The sequence below is a fragment of the Planococcus citri genome, chromosome 4, assembly GCF_950023065.1.
Source record: "Planococcus citri chromosome 4, ihPlaCitr1.1, whole genome shotgun sequence".
Lineage (NCBI taxonomy): Eukaryota > Metazoa > Arthropoda > Insecta > Hemiptera > Pseudococcidae > Planococcus > Planococcus citri.
In genome coordinates this window covers 53,373,718-53,394,532 of record NC_088680.1, presented here as the reverse complement: position 1 = coordinate 53,394,532, position 20,815 = coordinate 53,373,718, and the positions used below count along the sequence as shown (strand labels likewise).

The following is a 20,815-nucleotide window of genomic DNA, read 5'->3' as shown; positions in this document are numbered from 1 at the left end:
TTCAAAAATGATTCCCTTATACAATTACAAAAAATTCGAATTGTTCTATTGCAACATTTGTGTACTGAAATCCTAAATCAAAAAATCACACCTTTTTTTGGTCATGTTTTTTTCATGTTTTTTTTTTAGGTGTTGATCTATAAAAATAAAATTTAAAAATAGGACAGAACATAATTTTTGGGAAATTTTCGATTTTGCCCGAGTGAAGAGAGGGCTAAAGCTTCAGAAAACTTACAATTTGTGAGGTGCAAAAAATAATTTTCAATATGTAAGAAGTTTCGATGCCAAAATTTCATGATTTTTGATACTTTTGAATAGATTTTTTAAGGTACTTTTTTTGGCTACTTCTTGCTACATGGTGAAATTTTGCGCTGTTTTCGTTACTTCTCACTTGATCGGACCGCGGTACCAACCCTGCATTGATTTGGTTATGTTTATTGAATTTCTGAAGTTGATTTTTCATTCTTGAAAATTTATGAAAAATTCTACAGCAAAATTCAAATCTACTCGAACAAAGCGAGGGCAAAAGCTTTGAAAACTTTTTATTATTCAAAAAATAAAATAACTGATCCTAAAAGTTGATTTTAATAGTTCCAACGTTTTAATGAAATCATATTTTCGAAAATAAGAATAAAACCCCAGACCGAAGCGAGGGCAGTAGCCTTCGAAAATTGATAATTTTTCAAAATAAAACAACATTATGTTCGATACGAGAAGTTAATTTTTTTACCCTCCAACTTTGGCCTGAGAAAAGAAAAGGAAATGACCTACGAGTAGCTCGATTGAAGCGAGGTCGAAAACCATGAAAAATTGATAATTTGAAACGTAAAACAATATCATTCTTGAATTTTTGATGATGCAAAAAGTTGGTTTTCATGGTTTTAGCATTTTCAGTTACTTAATTATAATATTTTTAAAAATATGAAAAGGGCTTGAGCAAGAGCTCTCAAAAATTCACAATTCTTCATTTTTTTTCAAGACATATAATTTTTATATTTCCAAAAAAAAACAATTCGGAGTGATTGTTTCTGAATTATTGGTGAAAAATGGAACATTCTTTAATATTTGACAAAAGTTGAGACTTTCTCACATTTTTGATTGAATTGCATTGTTTTTTTTTTCTAGAAAATTACAAGTATAAACAACATTAACTTATATTTGATGTGTGAAGGAGAATTGAATTTTTTTATTCTCGAACTTTGGTCAGAAGATGGATTTCAAGTCATTTTGGAGCCTCCAGCAACTTTTTGAAAGGTTGTATGGTGTTTTTTGGAAAATTGAAATTTCCAAAAAGTAGCTGGAAGCTTTAAAACCATTTGAAAACAACGTGAAGTCGACTTCATATCGTATTAAAATTAGTTTTCGAAGTAAATTTCAGCTTGCCAACTCCATTTGATAAAATGTTATGGGAATTACAGTTTCAAAAATCTGGTGGAAACTCCATTAATTTTCTAAAAGTCGCTGGAGGCTCCAAAATGAACTTGAACCCATCTGAGGTCGTCTTCAGAGGATGTTAAAATTGGAGTGTAGAGTAATTTTTGGCTTTCCATCTCCGTTTGGAGACATTTCAAGTTTCAAAAATCTACTTGAGGCTCCAGTAATTTTCAAAAAGTCACTGGAGGCTCCAAAATGACTTAAAATCCACCTGCACTTGATTTCGTAGCGTTATGAAATTAGTTTGCAGAATAAATTTCAGCTATCCAAATCCATTTGATGAAATTTTGTAGGAATTTCGAGTTTCAAAAATCTGCTGGAGGCTCCAGAACTGCTCAAAACGGCTTGAAACAGTTTCCAATCGATTTGAAATGTGGAAAATAGGGTATATCCCAAATTTCAGCTTTCTTGGTCAATTTGGTGAAATTTTGATTTTTTTCCATCATTTTTGGCCTAAATTTTATTTTCAAAAATTTACCAAAAATAAGAGAAGGCACTTTAGCACTTGAAATTTTGGCAGGTGATAAATTGTTGTCTGATTTTTCGATCTGTCTTTGTACGGTTTAAAAAATTTCGTGCTAGTCCTATGTTGGAACGCAAAATCTGCGATTTCGGCTGACCTGTCAATCAAAATGGCCGCCATTTTGTAAGTAGGGTCACTTTTTTTTAGGACAAGGGCTAGAAATGTTCCTTAGGACCCCCCCCCCCTATAATAAAAAAGTTGTCCCGGAGGATCGACTGGGAGGGGAGATGCAATAAATCGTTGCATATTAACATTTTTTTCTTCCATCCTAGATGCACGAAAGAATTAAATTTTTGACAATTCTCAAAAAAAAGCAACTTTAGCAACCAAAATGCTGGAAAAGTGACCAAGTTGATTTTAGTAACCTTGGTAGGTAGGTACATACATACCTTTGGTTACTTGAAAATAATCGAGGACGAGCTTTTGGAATTTTCAAAATCCAAAACTGAGCATTTTCATGCTTCTTTTAAAAAATGTTTTCATCCATTAAAAATGGTGAAAATTGATCCCGAAACTGATATCAACTCTCCCGAATCGAATTTCATCGTTTCGGGCCATTCTGGAGCCTCCAGCGAGATTTTTGATATTTCTCATGTTAACCTCCAATATAAAAATGGAAGGGAGGGTGTAGGTAAGAAAAATGCAAAAACGTCTCAAATGCTGAAATTTTTCAGAAAATGTCACCACATCACCCTCAGCTCTAGGATTTTAATTCGCACAAATTCCCAGCAAAAGTTGCCCTATCTTAATAAACCGATCCTATACTCGTATTACCAAAATACTCGAATGTATACAGATTTATACCATATCAACATTATCTCGCAAATCTGGTACATATTAATGGAATCGTACAGAGCTTCTAAATGGATTTTCTACCCTTACTGTTTACACGATTGCTTCCACTTAAATAGATTGTATTTTCATTAGACACAAATATTATGACAGCGGGTAAAATTCGACTAGAAAAATGATAAACTCGTAGTATGTATTTTTTCGCAAACGTAAAAATAACACCCTCGTCGTTCTCGCATGCTTAAAAGAGAAAATAATAATGATAACAAAATCTCGAAAAACTCTTCGCTTTGAGATAGTTGTTTCATTTGTGCCAAAACCACGCGTATAAATGCGTCGTGTTTAAGCGCCATAAAATCACAAACACGACACCGCACTTGCCATTTACAGCAGTTAAGCATCCAACGCCACTCAACGGATGAAAAAATCTCTCCAGTCTCCGGCGACGAGCCGAGCCCAGAGCCCAGCCGAGCCACTGTGTATCAAATCCCCATACAGCTGTACCAGTTTACGTAGCACTGTTTTTGCGTAATTCGTTGTACGTAATACCGAAGAATTATAAAATTTAGGGTCGGATACCGCGCTGTTAGGATAGGAAAGTGCGCGACAACGTATACTTATGGCCAAAAAGAAGAGAAAAAAACGCTCGGTTGGTGAAATAAGAGAAGCTGTAAAGCGATACTATTCTTCCAAACAGACTAATAAAAGAAAACGAGAGGAGAAAAAAAAAGAAGAGAAGATAAAAGCACACCGAAATCGTACACAGCACAATATTATCCGGCGAATAGAAGAAGAAACAAACCAATGAAATAAAAACCTGCACCGAGATGATGCGTTCTCTCCTTCTATACGTACACACCCAAAGACAGCTAATAAAATCTGTTCCCTTAAACTGTTTTTCAGGTTCATTCTTTTAAACCTCCATTAAATGCGGATTCATTTGGCGAATAAAAACTTAACGCTTACATCGTTTTTGTAAACTGAAAACAAAACCGAGATGATAATCGAAATACCATGTCGAGGAGACTCCAAGGCGAGGGTTAGAAGATGAACCTATGTAGGGTGGAGGAGAAGGCGGATCAATGCGAAAAATAAACATGCTTTTTTAATTCAATCAACATAAACATCGAATATTCTCGCAAAAACTTTCCCTCCAACGTAAAGCTAATCGTCGCAAACGGGGCCGAGATATTACCTTAATTTCATTCTCCTCTTCTTCATTTATTCGATGAAGAAGAAGTCTTCTTAAATACAGGGCGTACGTTTGAAGCATGTGGCTTTTGTTTGAATAACATGAATATTTAGCCCTTTAGGTACGTATGTAGTAGACGCAACGTATTGCTGGTAAATATTTATCGAACATGTTGGCTGCGTTGAAAGAGAGAATAAGTATCGAAAGCATCCAGAATGCGCCAAATTGTTGAATTTCAATGCCTCCGGGGCGAGAAAATTCCATACAAATATTTGATGCGAAATTACCATCCGTGGGGGTTTCATAATACTTCATATTCGTTCCAAAATCTACTATCTTATGGATTATATGTAGTATCTACATGTGCGTAGTGCGTACTAATGTATCGCATGAAGAGATACTAATCCATGGAATGTTAACCCATTTTCTATGGTTTTTACTATTTATGACAGCAAAGGATGGGTCAAGGTCAAACATCTTAAGAAAATCAAATATTCTGATTTGTCAACAAATGAATGAGTTAGTTTAATAATACAAGAGGACTGACCGACTTGTCGACTACAGTTGAGACGTCATCAGGGTCGTACCGGTCGTTTTTCGTGGGGGGTGTGGAAGGAACATAAAAATGCCAACTCGTGAATTTTACACCTTGAAATTTCCAAACCAAAACTTTTGAAGAATGAAATATACAGGCAAACAACACTATAAAAAAAAGGTGTTTTTTGATGTGATGAACGAAGGAGTTTATTTATTTTTGCTTCAAAATTTTAAAATTTAAATGATGATTTTTTTAAAAAAAAGTTGCTTTTAAAAAAGGAATTTATGTTTTGAGAAGTAAAAAAAAAAGTTTCTTTAATAAGTTCTTTATTCGGGAGAAAAGGAGCAAATAGCCCGAGCAAAACTAGGGCAAAAGCTCTCTAAAATGTGTAATTCAATTCAAATTCCAAAAAGTCGTACATTTTTTTCTCTAAATTTTTCAAAATTCTCGATTTTTTGACCAAAATACGAAAAAGTTTCATTTCTTTTCAATACTGCAATAAAATCCTGCTGCTAAAATTTTCAAAGTCTTTCTTTTGGCGAAAAAATTATGAGACTCTCACTTTCTAACAAAGTTGATAGAAAAAAACAGTTTTTTCCAAAACTTCTAAAACTTCCAAAAAGTCTCCCTTAAAAAAAAAAAAAAAAAAAAAAAAATGGTCCTTGGAGTTTAGCTTTCTTACCGGCCGAGAAATGCCAAAAAACTTTTCTTTTGTCTAATATTGTCGAATTTTCGCTTTTTCAAAAATGACAAAAAATGTTCAATTCTTGGCAAAATGGCTAAAAGTTGCAAAAAATCCGAAAAAAAGTTTTTTTTTCCAAAAATTGCTCAAAAGTGTCATTTTTTTGACAGGAACTCCAAACAAAAATGTGCCTGTTATTTTTGGCCTCTCTAATTACCTACCTACCTAACTACAAAGTCTTGCTTTTTCTCAAAAATTAACAAAATTCCTGAATATCTCGTCACTTTTTATTCAAAATTCATACAATAAAAATATGAACCTAATTTTTATTTTTATTTAAAAAAAGGTATGGACCTAAGTATTTTCGCAACTGATCATATAATTACTTCGAGATTAAGATAATTTGCCTCTTGCGGTAGAACTGATAAAATAAATTACTTTTTATTAGATAGGAATACCTACAGGATAAGGAATAGGGCTTATCCTAAAATATAATCAAATATATTTCCGAAATGATGCTTTTTACGAAGCACGAAGCGATCAGAAAAATAAATTCAGTGTCCTTTTACATTTTCAAAATGGACGATTAAGTTTAAAATATACAAAAAAAAGTTGTACAGAATTATAAAGTAAGCTATAAAATATGCTATGGAATTTCTTTTATTGATTTTATGTTCGTTTCTTTTCGCGAATATGGTTTGTAGTTTGGAAAATTTCACGAGGTAAGTAGGTAATTAAATTTTACAAAAAATCTACAATCACAACATTTCAATTTTTTTTGTAGATTTTCTCAAGTTCTAAGAGTTTTATTCGAAAGACGTCAGTAGATATAAAATGTATTTCCTGGCACTGGAGTAAGAATTCTTACAATACTTTTTAAATTCAAAAGTATGTGGAAACTTATGTGAAAAATTTCACATAAACCTTCACATAGTTTTTCATTCAATCAAATGCAAAAATATTTACAAAACTTAGATATTGAAATGAAATGCAAAATTTTTTGCAATACTTAAACATTTCAAACAAATGCAAAAATTTCATCAAAACCTAAACATTTCAAACAAATGCAAAAATTTCATCAAAACTTAAACATTTCAAACAAATGCAAAAATTTCATCACAACATTACCATTATACCACTAGTTAAAGAAAACATTATCTCTAATAAAGCGATAACACAAACACCAACACCTTTATCATAGAAACTGATTCTTTTAACTAATGCACCCACCACATGTGGAGGTAGTTATTGAAGAGAAATTTTTGCATTTGATTAAAACAAATTGACATTTTTTTTTTCTTTCTATTATAAAATAAATAATGAACACTATTGAAAAGAGCCACCTTGAATTAATAAAAGATTATGTTGATTGGGAGGGAATTTCATGGCGTCAAAAACTATCAGAAAATTTCATAAGAGAATTTAAAGACAAAGTAGATTGGGAAGAAATTTCAAGTAATCAGGAACTGTCAGAAGATTTCATAAGAGAATTTAAAGACAAAGTAGATTGGGAAGAAATTTCAAGTAATCAGGAACTGTCAGAAGATTTCATAAGAGAATTTAAAGACAAAGTATATTGGGAGGGAATTTCATGGCGTCAAAAACTATCAGAAAACTTTATAAGAGAATTCAAAGACAAAGTATATTGGAGTGAAATTTCAGGAAATCAAGCACTATCAGAAAACTTTATAAGAGAGTTCAAAGATCAAGTAGATTGGCATTGGATTTCAAAACATCAAACACTATCAGAAAACTTTATAAGAGAATTCAAAGATCAAGTTGTTTGGGGAATGATTTCAAAACATCAAACACTATCAGAAGATTTCATAAGGGAATTCAAAGACAAAGTAGATTGGGGGGGAATTTTATGGCATGAGATGCTATCTGAAGATTTCATGAGAGAATTCAAAGACAAAGTAGATTGGTATAGAATTTCAGTTCATCAATATTTATCAGGAAATTTCATAATAGAGTTCAAAGACAAAATTGAACTGTAAAAATCATACAAAACTTTAACAATTATACCACTAGTTAAAGAAAACATTATCTCTAATAAAGCGGTAACACAAACACCAACACCTTTATCATAGAAACTGATTCTTTTAACTAATGAATTTTTTCCACTGTGAACGAATTTTTTTGCATTTGAAGTACACCATCTTTTAGAAATTGATCCATTAGTTAAAGAAATCAATTTCAATAATAAAATGAATAACTATAATAAAATGGATAACCAAGCACCTTTAAGAACATGTGAGAAGTGTATGTGTAAAATTACATACAAGAACTATGCCAGACATTTAAAAACAAAGAAACACAATGAAGTCAAGATTAATGTGAAAGAATTAAAGACGGAATTGAAGTGGTATGGAATGAAAAATGTTGATAAAATGAAAAAATCAGATTTGTTAGTGAACAAAGATAAAATCAAGGCTATTAATATTGATAGAGAAAAATTGTTGAAATTATCAAAAAAGAAATTGATTGAGTTTATTCAGGATAACAATTTCAATATTAATAAACAGTTGAGAAAAGATCAAATAGTAGAAAGGTTACTCGATTTTCACTCAAATAAAACATTACCTCTGCCCAAATGGGAATTTGTGGATGAAAATTTTAAATCAAGACATGCTCAATTTGATATGAAAAATAACTGGGATATTAAAGATATGTCAAAGTTTTTACATTTTATGAAAAAACATGTTAGTTCTTTACTTCAAGAATGGATGAAAAAGCATAGTGGTATTAAAGTGAATTTTTGTGTTTCTGCAACTTATGTAGACACTCGAGATGAAACAAAAATTGCATACAAACATTTGCAAACTAAGAATGATAGAATTACTAATAGAAGTGAATTAACAAATGGAATTTCAACTTTAATGAAGAGTGTACTTGATAGACATGAAAATATCATTGATGAATTAACAGGTAGTCCATGGCGAATAATATCAATCAATAGTTTTAGAGTAAATATAAACAAATATGACCCGCTTAGAGCAAGTTCCTATATTGATCTTCCAAAAATTTTAAAAGATAAGAAAGCAATTATAAATGTTAAAAATACTGATAATAAATGCTTTTTATGGTCACTTTTAGCATGTTTATATCCTGCAAAAGATAATCCACAAGAAATAATAAAGTACAAAGCATATGAGAAAACTTTTGATAAAGCTTTGAAAGATATTGAATTTCCGATGAAAATTAAAGACATAGAGAAATTTGAAAATAAAGTGAATGAATTGAAATTGGTAGAAGGTGGATTATCTATTAATGTTTATCATCATGATGATCGTTATAAAATTTATCCCTTACATATTACTAAAGAAGAGAAAACAAAACATGTTGATTTATTGTATTTATGTGAAGAGAGTAATGATAGAAATACTCACTACTGTTGGATTAAGGATCTAACAAAATTGATTAAAAGTCAATTAACCAAAAACACTCAAAAAATACATTTTTTGTGCAAAAGGTGCCTTTGTCATTTTTACAGTGAAGTTAAATATTTAGAACATAGAGAAAGCTGTAAAGTACATGATCCAGTTGCAGTAAAACTTCCTCTTAAAAGTGATAACATTTGTGAATTTACAAACTATAATCGATCAATGAAAATTCCTTTCACAATAATAGCTGATTTTGAGTGTATACTTAGAAAACTTGAAAAAACTAAAGTAGAGGAAGATGCTAAAACACAAAAAATTCAAGAGCACGTACCAATTAGTTGTGTTTATTACATTTTATATGAGAATGGAGAAATATCAGAGAACATGTTTGAATATTTTGGAAGTAATACCCCTCAAGTATTGTGTGAAAAATTATCAGAAGATGCAGTACGTATTGCTAATGAATACATATATAATTGTAAAAAAATGAAGAAACTGACCAATATACAAAAATGTGAATATAAAGAAGCAACAATATGTCATATTTGTGAAAGAAAATTGAGTGATTTCCCACCTATGATGGAAAAAAATATTAATAAATTGAGAAAAGAAATAGAAATTACTTCAAATATTTTAAAGTATCATGATGATCAAACACTGACTGATAGACTAGAGAAATTAGAATTAGATTTGAAAGAGAAATTAGATGATGAAGAAAAAAATAAAAAGAAAGTTCAGGATCATGACCATATAACAGGTGAATATAGAGGTGCAGCTCATAGTCTTTGCAACTTGAATTACAATGTACCTAGTTTCATACCCGTCTTGTTTCACAACTTTTCTGGTTATGATTCCCACTTATTAGTCAAAGAATTTGCTGGAACTACAGATAATTTAAAACTAATTCCAAATAATGAGGAATCTTACATCAGCTTCTCAAAAGTTGTAAAGTTTCAACACTATTCAGGAAAAGAGGGTAAAATAGAACTTAGATTTTTAGATTCATACAAATTTCTATCTGAACCACTTTCTAAATTGGCTAAAAACTTGGAAATGTGTCATTTCAAAAATTTAAAGAAATGGTTTGATAATACAGTACCACCTGGAAATGATTCATTGTTCAATTTGTTGACTGAAAAATTGGCTTACCCTTACGATTATATGGACTCATTAGAAAAATATGATGAGGAAGAGTTACCATCTAGGGGAAATTTCTACAACTCCTTGAATGATGAACATGTAGATGAACAGGAATTTTTACGTGCTCAAAAAATTTGGGAACATTTCAACATTAAAAATCTAAAAGAGTTTACAATGTTGTACAATAAAATTGATGTACTCTTGCTAGCAGATGTGATTGAAAATTTCAGAAAAACTGCACTTGAAATTTACAAGTTAGATCCACTTTGGTATTATACTACCCCCGGATTTGCTTGGGATTGCATGTTGAAAACAACAAAACAAAAATTGGAATTGATAACTGATGTAGACATGTTGTACATGTTTGAAAATGCCAAGCGTGGTGGAATTTCCCAATGTTCAAATAGATATGAAAAAGCCAATCATAAGTACATGGGTGAAAAATTTGATAAAAATAAAGAATCAACATTCATTCAGTATTTGGATGCAAATAATTTATATGGATGGGCTATGAGTAAACATTTACCATATGGAGGGTTTTGGTGGGCAAATCCAAACGATTTTACTTACAGTAGAATTTTGAAAATGAGAGATAACCAAAGCAAAGGATATCTGTTTGAAGTTGATTTAAGCTATCCAGAAACATTACATGATTATCATTCTGATCTACCTTATTGTGCAGAAAATATTATTGATGAAAATAGACTTCCTAAATTATTCACAACATTATATGATAAGAAGAAATATGTTTTACATTATTTGAATCTTAGACAGGCTCTTGAAGCAGGTTTGAAATTGGAAAAAATTCACAGAGTTATTCAATTCAACCAATCAGATTGGATGAAAGTATATATTGATAAAAATACAAAGCATAGACAAAATGCAAAAAATGAATTTGAAAAAGACTTTTTTAAATTGATGAATAACTCGGTGTTTGGTAGAACAATGATGAATGTGCGAAATCATGTGGATATAAAATTGCTTAGTGAAGGTAAAAAATATACAAAGTATGTTTCAAAACCAAATTTTGTAAAATCAACATTTTTTGCAGAAGATCTTGCAGCTGTTCACATGAAAAAAACTCACATCAATTTCAATCAACCAATTTATGTGGGTGTTTCTATTTTAGATATTTCAAAAACATTGATGTATGATTTCTATTATAGGTTGAAGAGAGAATATAAAAATGATGTTAAACTTTTGTATACTGATACAGACTCATTAATTTTGTCAATAAAAACGCCAGACTTTTACAGTGATATGAAAGGAATGATTGATGAATTTGACACATCAGACTATCCTGAGAATAATATATATGGTATTCCTCAAGTTAATAAAAAAGTTATTGGTAAATTCAAAGATGAAATGAAAGGAAAAAGTATTGAAGAATTCATAGGGTTAGCTTCTAAATTGTACTCCATCAAAGTATTTGAAGAAGATGAAAAGAAAAGAGCAAAAGGAGTGAAGAAACATGTAATCAAAAATCAAATCACCCATAATGATTATAAAGAATGCTTAGAGAAGAAAATAACAAAGAGTTTCAAGCAGAAAATTATACAAAGTAAAAATCATAATATTTACACATTTGAACAAGATAAAAGAGGTTTATCTCCATTTGATGACAAGAGATGTATATTTGACAATGAAACTTTACCTTGGGGACATTATAAACTAGAAGTAGAAAGACAGAATTTTATCACACATTTGAAAACTCTCTCTTCACTAATATAAATAACTTTGGTTAAAATTTTTTTTTTCCTTATTATAAAATAATAATATGATCAATAATGAAAAGGGGCATCTTAAATTATTACTCTCTCATGTAAATTGGTATAATGTTTCAAGTAATCAGGAACTATCAGAAAATTTAATCAGAGAATTCAAAGACAAAGTATATTGGGAGGGAATTTCATGGCGTCAAAAACTATCAGAAAACTTTATAAGAGAATTCAAAGACAAAGTAGATTGGAGTGGAATTTCAGGAAATCAAGCACTATCAGAAAACTTTATAAGAGAATTCAAAGATCAAGTTGATTGGAAAGAAATTTCGCGTTATCAAAAACTATCAGAAAATTTCATAAGGGAATTCAAAGGCAAAGTAAATTGGGAAGAAATTTCACGTTATCAAGAACTATCAGAAGATTTCATCATGGAATTCAAAGATTGTGTAAATTGGCATTGGATTTCAGGTCATCAAAAACTGTCTGAACATTTCATTAGAGAATTCAAAGATCAAGTAAATTGGCATTGGATTTCATGCCATCAAAAACTGGCTGAAGATTTCATTAAAGAATTTAAAGACCAAGTATGCTGGGAATGTATTTCATGGAGTCAAAAACTGTCTGAACATTTCATTAGAGAATTCAAAGACAAAGTAGATTGGAAAGAAATCTTAGAAAATCAAGAACTATCAGAAGATTTCATATGTGAATTGAAAGATTGGGTATCTAGGAAAAAAATGTAATAGTTAAAAGAATTGTTTTCTATAATAAAATGAGTTCTATTATAGAATTGGATAATTTTATAACAAATACTTTAAGGAACAATATTCAATTATTTCAAGAATCTAAGCAAAGAGTGAAAACATACAACATTGAGGATGCTCTTTCTCCTGAAGTTGTGAATGATTTTAAAAACATGGACAAGTTTCAATTTTCAGAAAGCATATTGATGTTATATTTGAGAACGAGAGAAAACTTGATGAAAACAAATGTGAATACATATTTGAATGAAATGAAAAAAATCATTCCTTATGAGATTATGAAGGAAGCTTCACAGAGATTTGGTCTCATATGCAATGTATCAAAAAAAGAGTATTATCCATCCAAAAGGTGTCAAAACTGTGGAAGTACTCGAGAATTTTTCAAAGATCGAGATAATATTTTAATATGCAAAAAATGTTTTGCCGAGGTAATTCACTACAAACATAATTCTAAACCTCATTGCTTCAAGAAACAAAATTCAAACTACAATAGGTTAAGTAATTTCAAAAAGTGTTTGGAGAAATATCAAGGAAAACAAACTGATTTTATAAGTCCAGAGGTTTATATACATTTACAAGAAGCTTTATCTACATTTGGACAAGTGAAAAAATCAACTGTTTTTTATTTCTTGAAAGAACTAGGTTATCATAAACACTATGACGATTATATTCTAATTCATTCTAATTTAACAGGGCAGAAACCAAGTGATATTTCCCATTTAGAACAACAACTTCTAAATGATTTTGAAAAATTTTCCAATCAATTTGATTTGATAAATAGCCATAGAAAAAACTTTATAAATATGAAATTTCTTTTACATAAATTAATGTTGAAAGATGGTCACAATTTTGATCCAGAAGATTTCATTTCACTTGGCAACAAGAGGGAATGTGATGAAATATGCAGAAAAATATTCCTTTCTTTAGGATGGAAATATTCATCTAATTAACTGCTTTGTTCTTTTAGAACAGTGTTCTAAAAGATATTACCACTTTTTATAATTTTTTGTAACCACTAAAGCTGTATAAAACTCATTGTTTGGACTCACACATCTGTACGCATTTTGATCTGTAAAAGTTAGATTTTTGATTTCAATAAACAAGTCTGTGGTACGAATTCGCTCATTAGAAATGATGGATTCATTGTTATAATTGAACCACTTATTATTTGACTGAAATTTCTCAAAATTATAAACACATTCAATTTTTGTATTGACTCCCTCTGTTTCCATAAGCAATTTTACCCAAGTTTTTGTCACCAAATGCTGTTGACTCTTTAAATTTTGCTGCGACACTACCAAATAATCATAGTAATAGTTACTTGAAGATTCACCAAATTTTTTTGTTCTAATTCGACACATGTATTGTCCTTCATTTATAACTTTCAAAAATGATACAACCTCAACCTTTTTCTTCGATGTTGAATTCAAATATTCAAATTTATTGATACTTAAACGTTCTGGAATGTCAAAAGGAACATCTTTAAGCCATTCCAGCTGATACACAAATTCTTGTTCTGAAAATGTAACATTACAAAATAGTGTAACCCCATCATTGTTGACTATTTTTTGAGATCTGAAGAATAAATCATGTTCTTGTAAAGTTGATACAAAAAGGGTAAACAGAATAATACCAGCACACTTCATTTTATAATAGGAAAAAAAATTTTTCTACTATAAATGAGCAATAATTACAATTTAGTAAATGAAAATGTTAATATAAGAAAGGAATTGAAGGCAATGTATCAGGCAAGTAAAGCAGGTAAAATTTATAAGCAAGAAGTATTAGAAGAACAGTTTAAACCAATCATTACACCACTAGAAAAAATTAGAAACCAAATAACTCAAAATGTTCCAGAAACCTTCCAAATACCTTCCCAAAACCTTCCAGAAACCTACCCAAAATATGCTTGAGTGGAATAGTCCTCAAGAAAATGTTCTTGGTGAAATAGCAAAACAATATTTACAATTTTATGCAGCTGATGATAAAAAAGAAATTTGTGATACTACTTTTGGAATTCGATATGATCCAGACATTAATAAATGGATGATTGGCAATGAAGAAATTACTTTTAATGGTAATAACATCAAGTTTAAAGGTGGTATTGAATTTAAAGGAACTCATGGTTTATGGCAGTTGTTGACATTAAAAAATCCAGATCCAAATGAGTATGATTCTGAAGATTTAAAGGATTTTTGGAAAATTATTGATAAAACCAGTAGTTATAAACAAAATAATAATCCATCTTCCAGAGTGAAATCAAGTTGTGGAATCAAATACATTTCTGTAATAAAACCTTTACTGGATAAATATCTGAAAAAGGGGGGAGGGTTGTATCAAAGTGATAGCATAGATAGTTATCTAGAAAAATTAATCACAATTTACTCAGAGATTCAAAAAGGATCTTTAGATGGTAAGGCAATAGTACCAATTTTAAATCATCTCAAAAAAATGAATTTGTATGCCAACACATCTGGGGATAAATATATTTATTGGGATAACTTGCCTGAATTGTTTGATAAATTAGTTGTTTTGTATGGTGAAAAGAAAGCTGGAAATTCCAACCCTCATTTAAGAAATGAAATTGTTAGGATTTTGCAAGAACTTAAAGAACTTTGAAAAAAAAAAATTTCCTATTATAAAATGAATAGTGACTCTCCATGTAGTAGTGAAGGAAATAATTCTAATACACAAAGTGGGAGAACAAGCTCCCAGCATCAAAATATGAAAACATGTATTTTCTTGATGACGATTCTCTTGAAAAGTATTTGGAAATTTAGAAAAAAAGTGATTAGACGCAAAAAGAAGAAATGATATTTTTTTTTCTGTAATAAACATGAATAGTAACAACTTTAAAACTATATTGAATGACAAAATTCGACAAAGAATTCCCAAGGTGATGTTTGATGGTGAAGTGAAAGAAGGTAGTGGTATGTTGGGTACAGTTGCAAATTGGGCAATAAAGAAGCTTCCATTACCTCCCATGCATTTAGAAGATCATAATTTTACTGGACCCTGGACAAATCCAACTTTACAAATATTGAAAGGAGTTGAACCAAGAAATAAACTGGATTATGCATCTAGGAGACATGATGTTGCTTATGAATTGATGGAAGATCCTGCTGAACTTCATGAAGCTGATTATATATTACAGAGAGAAGCTTCAAATATTGCACGTGATAAAGATACAAGTAAAAAATTGGAAAAACAAGCTCAGCTTGTGGATGCTGTCATGGGTGCAAAAAGGTACTTTGGTACCGGTATGAAAAAGGAAAATTATGAAAAAATTCCTGTCAATTTAGATGAAAAAGAGCAACTGTTAATTCTAGAGGGAATAAAGTTAGGGAAACCAATTACTTTAAACTTGGATCACAAACAATTGATTCGAACAAAAAACAGTGTGATGAAAGAGACTTATTTACCAGTGACAACATATCAAAAGAAGGAAATCAGTAAAGCGCGTACTAAAAAGAAATCAGTCAAGATAAAGTTGTCTGCAAAACAATTGGAATTTATCAACACAAATAATAAAACTGGAGGTTTCTTACCTGCTCTAGTTGCTGCTTTACCAGCTATAGCTGCGGCATCATCCATAATTAAAAATGGTTTTGATGCCTATAGCAATCATAGAGCAAACAATCAGTTAGTTGAAGAAGTTAAAAAAAGATATAAAGAAGAAAAACCTCTTCACAAACAACTAACTGATATACTAGAGGAACCAGTAAAGTCTGGTACAGGTTTGGAAAACAACGAAAAGGTTTTGCAATTTATAAATAATTCTAAAGATATCAAATTAGCTATGAAGAAAGTAGGAAAAGGATTATATTTGAATCCAACTTCTCATCGAAAACCTGTTGAAGGTGAGGGGTTATATTTAAATCCAGCTTCTCATCGAAAACCTGTTGAAGGTGCTGGGGTTAATGTGAAAGCAAAAAAAAAAAAGAGGAAGGGAGGTTAATAAAAATTCCTATTAAACCCTTATCCAATATGGAACTAGAATTATATGCAAAGGAATTGTGTATACCTTATTTTAGGGGAGTGTTTATGAAAGATCAACTACCAAAACAAATTGGAAGAAATGAAAGCATGATTATCAATTTAGATGATTCTATTGGACCTGGATCTCATTGGGTTTGTTTTTTCAAGAAAGATGATTATATAATTTATTTTGATTCTTTTGGTGAAAGACCTCCTAGTGAAGTACTAAACTATTTTCAAAAGAATGTATATTATAATGTTGACCAAAAGCAAAATTTCAATCAAGTTATTTGTGGACATCTTTGTTTGAAATTTTTAGCTGAGTTCTAAGTATTTTAAGAGAATTTCTCTTAAAATTACATTTCTCTAATATCCAATGCTACATAAATTTTTTCATCACCAAAATCCAACAGATTACCATCTTGATCTACAATCTGAACTACAATTTCCCTGAAAGAATGTGTATTTATTTCATAGTATAAGTAGTGATACGGGATTATCCAATATTTTTCACCTGTTGGAGCTGACCAGGGGTGGGAGTATATTACACCACCTCCTCCTTCTCCATTTTCATAATTTGTATTCACTAAATTACATTTTACTTGAATAGCAGTAAGAGGAAAAATGTCAATCATTCTATCTGAATGATGTGTTACATCTTTTTCTAAAACCCTTTCACTATAACCCAAAACTCTACAAATAGAGTTGGGTACACTAAAGTCAACTTTTTTACCTTCAGATATTATCTTTACTTTATGAGTATATGGTGTCAAATTCATTTTCAATTTATCTGCTGCACACCTTCTCTCTTTAATTGCTTGTAAGATATCTTCTACTTTGTACTTATCTCCAGGAATGTGAATGTAATGACGACACTCTTTATCTAATAACTTATCTAGATGTAAATCTTCCCTTTTTTGTATTATTGTACTTAGTTTATCAAATTCCTTTGCTTTGATTGTACTCTCTAGATTATCTACATCATAAATTCCTTCTGGAACTGGAATCATCTTCTTTTCATCTTCTGAAAGATCAAATCGTATATTTTTTCTCTCAACATTATATAAAGAGTTGAATTTTTTATCTCTTATAGCGTTGATAATATCCGTAACTTCGTAGGCACCTTCTGGAATATAAATTTCCTCGTGATTTCCTTGATCATCTACAAGATCAAACCTGTTGTTATGTTTTCTTACATTCATTAAAGAATTAAAGAGACTAAGAATGAGTAAACAAACTCCATAGAGTTTATTAGAACACAGATTAACTCTATTTTTAAATATTGTGTGAATGTAAGAAGATAAAGTTTCTCCTTTACGTTCGCCTATTAAATCAAATCTCATATTTATAATACAAAAAAAAAATCCTAATATAAATGAAGAAAAAACGTATTATAAAAGTAGTTAAAAGTGATATACCTATTGAAATTGAAAATTATGATTACAAGGAGGTGGGTCCACGATATAATAGAAATTTTCCAAATGTAATTCGAGCTGGTATATTTGGTCCATCAGGTTGTGGTAAAACCAATCTTTTAATTCAAATCCTAATGGAAATAAATACATATACCCATATTTATCTTTGCTCAAAAACATCTCATCAAGAAAAATATATTCGATTGAAAAACATAATAGATATTATCAACAGAACATCGTCAGAACAGAACATTGGTTTTAGTACTATATTACCTCAAGATTTGAAAGAACCTGAAGAAATGAAACCAAATTCAGTTATAATTTTTGACGATGTTTTGACAGACCCTCAAGATAAAATAGCAAATTTCTATCTGAGAGGAAGACATTACAATATTTCTTGCTTTTATCTAGCTCAATCCTATTCAAAATGTCCAAAACAATGTATAAGAGATAATTTTAATTTACTGGCAATTTTTATGCAAGATCTTAGAAATTCGAGACACATTTACGATAATCATGTCTCGCATTTAGTAACATTTGATGAATATTTGGAAATGTGCAATATTTGTTGGAAAACTAAGTATGGCTTTCTAGTAATTGATAAAGATTGTGATAATGTGAATGAAATTTTTAAACAAAGTTTTAAAGGATTTTTTTATATACAATAAATAAATGGAAGAAGCTAAAGAATTACATGCACCTATTAGGAAAAAGTTTTGTAAAAGAAGTATTGTAACCAAAGGTATTGATGATTTATGGGCAGCTGATTTATTAATTATGGACAAATATTCCAAAGAAAATGATGGTTTTAAATATATGCTCAATGTTGAAGATACATTTTCTAAATTTGTATGGATTGAACCTTTGAAGAATAAGTCAGGCAAAGCAGCTACAGATGCTTTTGAAAATATTTTGAAAATCTCGAAAAGAAAACCCAATTTACTTCATGTGGACAAAGGTGGGGAATTTGTAAATCAAACTTTCAAGACAATGTTGAAAAAACACAACATTAAAATGTATCATACCAATAATGAGGAAAAGTCTGCAATAATTGAACGTTTCAACAGAACATTAAATCAAAAGTTGAAAATTTATTTTGAGATGAGGAAGAATTTCAGATGGATTGATATTTTACCTAAAATACTAGAAGAATATAACACAAAAGATGTTCATAGAACTATTGGTATGCCACCTATTAAAGTTGATAAGGATAATGCAGAAGAAATTTTGATGAAATTTAACAAAAATAAACCCAAATGTAAATCGAATCAGAAATTTAAGCAGGGAGATAGAGTTAGAATTTTTGCATATAAAAAAGTTTTTGATAACAAGTACAAGAATAACTGGACTAAAGAAATTTTTGTAGTTGATGAAATATTTCACACAACTCCTGTAACTTATTCTATTAAAGATACTGATGGTGAAGAAATTGAAGGGAAATTCTATAATGAAGAACTTTTAAAATCCAAGTTTTAATAAAAAAAAATTTTTCCTATTATAAATATGATACAAAATTACATTGAAAGTGAAGACTTTGTAGTCTACAGACCCTCTCCACAAGATGATATAAATAAACCAAACAGTAAAATTCGTATAAGAACATACAATGAAGATGTCATTACCCATCCACATAGAAGTGGATTACTTGTGAAAGGAATTGTTACAGTGACTAAAAATTCTGACAAGAGTGCTGTAACAGAACTTGATTTGAAAAAAATATCATTTGTTACTAATCCACTACCACATTTATTTTCAAAAATTGAATATTTGGAATGTGATAAAATAATAGATTCAGTTGAAGAGCCAGGTGTGGTTACTACTATGAAAGGAATTGTTTCATTTGGTTCTGATTTGATTTACAATGATGGAGGCTGGAATATCTCCTCTCCAAACTCAAATGTTCTGAACAAATCTGGGTATTTTACTTTGTATGATTCTTTAGAAACACTATTTGGTTATCATGAGGATCACAAGGATTATGTATTTCACGTCCCACATGAATTAAGGTTAACAAAAACCCATCTCAATAATTATAATAATATGTTTCAAGTTGATAGTACTTTTGCAAATGAACATACTATTACTATAAAATTTACAGATGTTGCACTAATAATGTCACAGGTAAAATTGAGAAGAGAAATGGAAAACAAATGTCTAAAACAAATACTGGCTTCAAAAGATTTACCACAAATTTTTAGACATTGGGGATATGAGTTTAAAACTGGTATAACAACAAAAAAGTATACATGTGAATATACTTGTGATGGGAATCCAATATTTATTCTTATTGGGATGCAAAAAAATAGAAATGATAACATCAAAGTGGATAATAGTCAATTTGATTTATGTGGCCTTGAAAACGTTCAAGCTGTTCTCAACAATAATGAACATTATCCTAAAACTGAACTAAATATAAATAGTTCAGAAAATGATTATAATAAAATTTATCAAATGTTTAAAAATTTCAAACTAGCTTATTATGGTAATGAAGGGAAACCAATTTGTTCTTTAAATGATTATGTCAACAAATATCCCATAATAGCTATTGATTGTACCTGCCAACCTGAAAGCATAAAGGAGAGTACCACAAACGTAAAATTAAAATTTAGATTCAAGGAAGCTCTTTCTGCTGATACAGTAATACACATTGTAACTATTTATAATGTTGTTTCTACTTATAACCCTTTCACAAATAGAGCTGTTGTAAATTAATCTTACATCTTTTATGAAAAAATTTTTCATAAAAAGTTTTTTATTCACATCATTAAAGTCTGACAATATGAATATTACTTGAGTCTAAGTTACATAAAATATGTTCAATTAAGCCTTTTGAAATATTGCGATTTACTATGTCTTTAAGTTCTTTTGGCAGTTTTTCATTTTCTGAAATTGCGCACTAATTTACTTTGTCTTTGAACTCTATTATGAAATTTTCTGATAAATATTGATACCTTGAAATTCTATACCAATCTACTTTGTCTTTAAATTCTCTTATGAAATCTTAGCATCTCATATCATGAAATTCCACTCCAATCTACTTTGTCTTTGAATTCCCTTATGAAATCTTCTGACAGTTTTTGATGAACTGAAATCCTTTCCCAATTTACTTGATCTTTGAATTCCATGATGAAATCTTCTGATAGTGCTTGATTTCCTGAAATTTCACTCCAATATACTTTGTCTTTGAATTCTCTGATTAAATTTTCTGATAGTGTTTGATGTTTTGAAATCATTCCCCAATTTACTTGATCTTTGA

At 29.9% G+C, this 20,815-nt stretch overlaps 1 protein-coding gene across 3 annotated transcripts in view; it reads right to left on the bottom strand.

The window, feature by feature from the left end:
• The window catches only part of LOC135845519 (cell adhesion molecule Dscam1-like), a 185,173-nt gene that overhangs the window by 35,586 nt on the left and 128,772 nt on the right, over positions 1-20,815 (bottom strand). The gene's annotated exons all lie outside the window — the stretch shown is intronic.